Raw genomic sequence first — 7,445 nt, forward strand, 5'->3', positions numbered from 1 at the left:
TTGTTATAATTATGATGTAATTAATTATGACATTTTTTCGTTTGTGCTACACTTTGATATTTTATTAATTGTTAAAGAAAAAAAAATACATTCCCGTTGTTAAAAATCGTGGTGTTACATTAGTGGTATCAAAGCTTTGATTAGATTGTAGGTCGACCTGTAGCTTGGAAGTCATTATCTGATCATGCGTCGGGGTAAGTTGTTGAGGTGTCAAGTCTTGTGAAATTTGTTATGTGTTAATGAAGTCGAAAGTTGTCTTTTGGAATTTTTCTAAGGGGGTGTTAAGATTTCTTCTTGATGATTGGTTTTATAGGAAACAATGCCTCCAAGGAGGAACGACGCTACAAGAATCAACGTCAACGGGGACGATCGAATGGCTGAAGCAATGAATAACATGGTTGTTTCTGTTGCTGCACAGACTGCTGCCAAGACTCCGTGGGATCTAGAAAAGAGGGAAGGAGAGATCTGTGCTACTGAATCAAGAGGATTGGAATATTTTCGACGTTACAATCCTCCCAAGTTTAAGGGTGATGAGAATTCAAAGAAAATGGATCAGTGGATCCAAGAAGTGGAAAGGATCTTTCAGATGATTAACTGTTAGGCAGGAGTGAAGGTCAACTATGCCACTTATCTACTATTAGGGGATGCTGAGTATTGGTGGAGGAGTACAAGGTTGTTGATGGGACCAGCTCACGAAGAGGTGAACTGGGAATCATTCAAAAGGAAGTTTTTAGAAAAATACTTCCTGATGAGTACCAGAACTAAACTGGGTGATGATTTTCTAAAACTTCATCTGGGGAACATGATAGTGGGCAAATATGCCGCTAAGTTTGAATCGTTGTCAAGGCATTTCAGGTTTTTCCGTGAAGAGATTGATTAATAATTCATGTGTCATCGTTTCCAAGACAGACTAAAGTATGAGATCCAAGACTCTGTCTTACCCTTGGGAATTCAACGTTTCCAAGTTCTTGTGGAAAAATGTAGAGAAGTTGAGGATATGACAAATAAGAGGGCTAGTCGAGGAGGGAATTTTAATTCAGGAGGGCCTAGTCGGGTGAATTATCAGAACAACAAGTTGCTAAACCTTATAATCGACCACAGAATAACAACGGGGGGCAGAATCGTCCGGGGAACCCGAATTTCAGAAGGCAATTGGGACAAGGGAATCGATGTTCCGATGTGGGGAAGAGGGACATTATGCTAATGTTTGTACCTCTAAGGGACTTACATGCTACAACTGCCAGAAGCTAGGGCACATTGCAAGGGGTTGCACGGATCCGAAGGTGGAACCAATTGTGAATGTAACTATGGCTACTTGGTCTACTGCTAGAGGGCGCGTTTATTGCGTGAGTGCTGAAGCTAGAAATCCATCTAGCAATCTGATTCAACGTGACTGTGAGATTGCATGTAACACTCTAACTGCACTTTTTGATTCGGGGGCAACCCATTCCTTCATTGCTATGGATTGCTTGATCGTTTGAAGTTATCTGTATCTGTTTTGCCTTTTGATTTGGTTATTTCCACACCTGCTAAGACTTTGACAGTAAATTCTGCATGTTTACATTGTCAAACAACTATCCAGAATAGAGATTTCTTGATTAATTTGATTTGTTTACCTCTCCAATTACTGGAGGTCATTCTTGGTATGGATTGGATGTCGTATCATTATGTGATATTGGATTATGCTCGCAAACTGATTCTTTTCCCCGAACTAGGAGTTGTTAAGTATCTAGCGGCTAACAAACTCGGAGTGTCGCTAAGAGAAGGAACTCATGAGTTTTTGTCTTTGGCTAATGTGGAGGCAAAGATAAATGTGAACATAGAGGATGCGATGCTTGTCAATGAGTACCCATACGTATTTCCAACAGAAATTCTAGGATTGCCACCAATAAGAGAAGTGGAATTTTTCATTGATTTGCACCCAGGAATCTGACCAACTTCGATTGCGCCGTATCGAATGTCACCATTGGAATTAAATGAGCTCAAAGACCAAATTGAAGATTTGTTGGAGAAGAAATTTATTAGACCAAGTGTATCACCATGGGGAGCTCCAGTGTTGCTAGTTAAGAAGAAGGACGGAATCTCGCGCTTATGTGTGGATTATAGACAGCTTAATAAGGCAACTATTAAGAATCGTTATCCTTTGCCACACATCGATGATGTGATGGATCAGTTGAGAGGAGCCGCGGTATTTTCGAAGATTGACTTGAAGTCGGGTTACCATCAAATTCGAGTAAGGGAATGAGATATTCAAATAACTGCTTTAAAAACCTGTTATGGATATTATGAATATCTTGTTATGCCGTTTGGAGTTACCAATGCACCAGCAATTTTTATGGACTACATGAACATAATCTTTAGTCCATTCCTAGATAAATTTGTTGTGGTGTTCATTGATGACATATTAATTTATTCAAGGACTGAGGAAGAACATGGAGAACATTTGTGCCAAGTTCTTTAAATTTTACGCGAGCGAGAAGCAATTGTATGTCAATCTGTCGAAGAACATCCATTCTCAATTTTCGTCGATTGTAACTTTTTGTTTTCATCAATTTCACCATAATTAGTCGATAACAATTATAAATACTTACAAATTTATCTTTAAGATGATTAAATTTTATCGGCAAATTTGTCACTGAGAAGATCACATTAATATGGAATCAACGTGAATAAGCTACATATTCAATTACAGTGACACCAAAATATCTAACGACAAAAGTTTATACAAGGACTATTTTAATTGATATTTTACGAAGTCAATGATATATTTGTCAATTAACAAAATTCAAAGACTAACCAACTATTATAATTTCAGAGACCAATTTATATATTCACCCATTAGTAAAGATTATTTCAACTCTTTTAACAAACCTTTTTAGTTGCCATTCATGTTGGAATTTTAGATTGGTATGTGTATAGGCTTCGTTATGGTTTGTTTTGATTTTCAAATACTAAAACCAGTTTCAATTTTGAGTTTTCATCGATTGCCCTTTCAGTTCTAAATTTGAATTCTTAATTGAATTTCAGTTTTTGTTTAATTTTACTGGAATCATTCAATTTACTTTGTCTTATTATAAATTCATCAAATAAAAAAATAGTAATGGCATGTAAAAATCAATAAATATGAAAAAATAAAAACAATACTTCCTCCATACAAAAACAATTGTCGCATTTGCCCATTTGACACCAACTAAAAAAATATGATAAATTAAAAATAAAGAAGAATAATTTCACCAAACTATGTTTACGCGTCATTCATTGATTTCAATTATCATAAATTTCAAGTGGGTGAAAATAAAGTGGAAGTGTTGCATGTAATATTTATTTTAGGGTAAACTTTGCAAAAAGAAATTAAAGTTCCATTGAAAACCATATGCGACAATTATTTTAAAATAAATTTTCTTGCAAAAACGACAATTATTATTGAATTGAAGGGGTATTAAAATTTAATTATTTTAAAATAAGTCAAATATTGTAAAATTATAATTTATTTAATTATAATAAATTATGTTAGTAATAGTAGTTGAAAGCATTAGTTGTAGAAGACAACTGTGGTAATAGTGATCGATCTTTGAAGGATACTGCAATGCTCAAAAGAGATAGTTGAAAGTGGTTGTTGTTGCGTGACTGTAATGGTGGTCGTTGATGGTGCCAATGGTGGTCAGAAGTGAATAGCCGGTGGTAGTGGCAACAAATATGGTGGTGACGATTGTTAGAGGTGGGTGGTCACTACTAGAAAAATCAATTTTAGTTGCCATATTTAGCGTCAGTCCCCGACTCCAACGCTAGTTAGCGTCAGTGTAGCGTCGGTCAAGTAGACGCTAGAGTGCCAAATTTTGTTTTTTAATTTTATTAATAATTTTAAATAAAATAAGGCATACGCTAGTTTATTTTTTTTATCCTTTTATTTTTTATTTTATTATTTAGCGTGGGTGTGGCCGACGCTACATTTATGATTTTTAAAATTAATTTTTTTAATATTATTTGAAAAATTAATCTAAAAACTTCACTATCCCTCAACACTCTCACTTTCACTCCGTATTCCTCGAGTTTTTCAGATAACCCTAACTCTTGAACCCATCACCCACTCTCAACCCTCTCGATGTCATCACCTACACCGTATTCGCCTTCAGGCTGATCGCCGCCGCATCACTTTTTCCATCATCTCACTCACTCTCGTGCATGTCACCCACTCTGGACCCTAGCTCTCGAACCCGTCACCCACTCCGAACCCTCTCAAATCCATCACCCACTTCGTCCTCACCGTCAAGCTCAGCCTCTCGTTCCCTCACCTCACTCACTCCCGCGGCCTCACCATTTCCACTACAAAAAAAAAATTGAAGATTGCGACACATAGCTTGCGACTCGAGAAGGAGAAAACCGAAGAGCTCTTGAAAGCCAAAGACGAGATCATGAAACTAAAGGATGAAGAACTTGAAAATCGTAGCAAGGAGCAAGAGAAAATTCAAATTGAGTTTAAGAAATTACATAAATTGAAGGAATTCAAACCCACCATGGTTAGTTACTTCGTTTCAATTTCAATTTCATTATTATTTTTTCAAAGTTTTTTTAATTTTGAATTAGGTGTCCTATTTAGGGTTTTGTCCAAAAAATTATCAGACCTGAACAATGAGGTGCCTTCCCTTCATACCCCTAGTGCACAACTTGTACAATGTCAATTGCTGGTTTTATTTCCTCTGATAACTCTGTTGTTGTTAAGACACTAAAAAAGGGCATATTATGGTAATTCCACAAGGTTTGTTGCATTTTCAGTTTAATGCTGGATGGGATAAAGCTATTGTTTTTCTTACACTTAGTAGTTCATACCCCTAGTGCACAACTTGTTGATTTTGGTTTGTTTGGAAATAGTTTGAATTCAGGTTATGTTGAAAAGACTACTTTGATTGATCATGCTCAAGTTAAAAAACTTAAGGCTATTTTTGGAGAGAGTGACTAGCTAGGTTTAATTGTTGAGTTTTCTTGTTTTATGTCTAAACCATTATTGTATTGTGTGTTGCTGTAAGGTTTGGTAATTGTTAAGTCATTCAATTCCACAATTAAAATTTGTGTTTCTTTTTTTGCAAATAATTTGATTATGGTTTGTCATATTAATAGAAAGTCAAATTAAATTATCCATTTTGTTGTCAAAAGTATGTTTCTAATCTACTGACTGTGACCAAATAAATAAATTATTGTTCTTCTATCTTACCTCTAGTAGCATGCTAATTAACAATGATGTGGCTTATGTTGAGTCCTAATGTTTATGATGTCATGCCAACTTAGGTAGTTAATTGATGTTCATTTTAGATCTTAATTTTAAATTTTTGTGTAATTTTTCTTTCAAATAAGTCAATCCAAAGAAACACTTAGTTTATGATTTTCTGCTTCTGTTACTACTGATTGATCAAGTTTCTTCACTTGGGGGATATATGGACTTGAGTGGTTCTTATTTGTGAAGAATAATGTTATAGGTAGATAATGAGAGACTGTGGTTCGAGGTCGGTGGTGGTGGAAGGTGTATGATTGATGGTAACAGTAGTCATAGATGGTAGTGGTAGTAGTTGTTGATCATTTATTTTGTTTTTAAGTTTATATTTAATTTTTTATTATAATTTCTTTTTGTTGTTAAAAGCTAATATATATATATATATATATATATATATATATATATATATATATATATATATATATTCAATTTTTGTTATAAATGTGTTAAGTAATTACAAATGAATTTAATATGACATAAATTCAACGTCACTTTATTTAATTATCACATAATCAAAATAAACTTTAAATTAAAGTTTGAGCAAAAAAATTTAAAAATAAAAGAGTCAAAATTGCAAAGACAAAAATAAGAACAAAATTAACGGATTGAATAAATTTAAGCTACCAAAAAGCATTTAATTCAAATTATCGTGCACACATCATATAGTATACGTGGCAATGCAAAGCTCACAACAAAAGAATACTTTTCTTGGAAGCACACAATTATGCTTGATCGCCAAGGTTCGCATTAACTACCAAACAAAAATATCCCTATTTAATAAGGATAGCGGGCCATATATTATTTCCATGTGTATAATCCACTAAGTTGGAAAGTAGTCAAACTCAACACACATATATTATTAATTTAATTTCCTTGGTGGCCAAGACAATCAAATGCATACATGCCTATATATACAAAAAGAAAAACAAATCAACCAAATAAATCACATACTCCAAATACTGTATAGTTGTAGAGTGAACACACATTTGATGGCAGTGGGAGTTGATCTTGCTGAAGCATATGTGTTGCGAAAGATGCATAAAGAAAAATTGAAGGAAAAGGAAGAAACCGGGAGATCCAAGACAAGCACGATAATTGGATCTAAACCCAATAGATCAAGTGGGTGTGTCTTTTGGTTTTCTAAGAAACTAAGAAGAACTACACGAATAAGAGATGACATCAATGAAAAAGATGTGACAAAAGAGATTTTGGATCCAATTTTTAAAAATGATCTTCGATGAGTTATTGATTGATATATTGTGATTAATTAAGAATGTAATTTAATGTTTTGAGGTTATTTGTATTCATCTTCACCACATGGATGAGCTGATGAATAAATATTACTTTTGTGCAAGTTTTGTATGATCTAGATGATGATTTTAGATTATGCTTTTTTGGATGATGTTTTTTTACTAGACATGTATTTGATTAAAGCATCAAAACTTCAAGAACCTATATATTTTGCTAGACTTAGTACTTTAAGTATTAAACTTTATTTGAATACTACCATTTATTTGTTTACTATATATGTTACTAATGTTAGAAAATTTCTATACTACCATTTATTTGAATAGAACTTTGTTAATAATTTGTGTTAAATTTGCATTATGTTTTTCTTAGTTTAATTTGTGTATGTAATTAAATTTATTATATATACAATAATTTATTGTTATAAAATAATGACAAAATGTCTAATTGATTTGAGTTAAAATAATAGAAAAATGAAAATTTATTTTGCATATATGAATACAGTTTAAAATTGTTGCCTATAAGTTGTAGCAACATTTTATCAATTATCACATTGTATTGTTTTAAGGCAACATTTATCAATTGTTGTCAGATATGACAATACTTGAAAAATATTGTCTTAGACGCGTTGAAAAATTGTTCTCTATTCTCATAGTTTAGGCAACATTTATAAATAGTGTGCCCAAAAATGCGAGAAAAATGTTTTCAAAGATAATATGCAACGCTCGCATATGAGACGCGCAAAAAATGTTGCCTATTCTCTTTGGCAACATTTTTCTGTGTTTTAGCAACATTTTTCAAATGTTGTTACAAAGCAAAAATGTTGTAGTGGTTGCACTTTAAAGCAAAATAATCCATGTGGTCACTTAATTTAATTTTAGGTAAAAATTTCATTTTTTTTTAATTTGATCATTTATTTAACTTTAAGTAA

Source organism: Cicer arietinum, chromosome 2 (assembly GCF_000331145.2).
Source record: "Cicer arietinum cultivar CDC Frontier isolate Library 1 chromosome 2, Cicar.CDCFrontier_v2.0, whole genome shotgun sequence".
NCBI classification, from domain to species: domain Eukaryota; kingdom Viridiplantae; phylum Streptophyta; class Magnoliopsida; order Fabales; family Fabaceae; genus Cicer; species Cicer arietinum.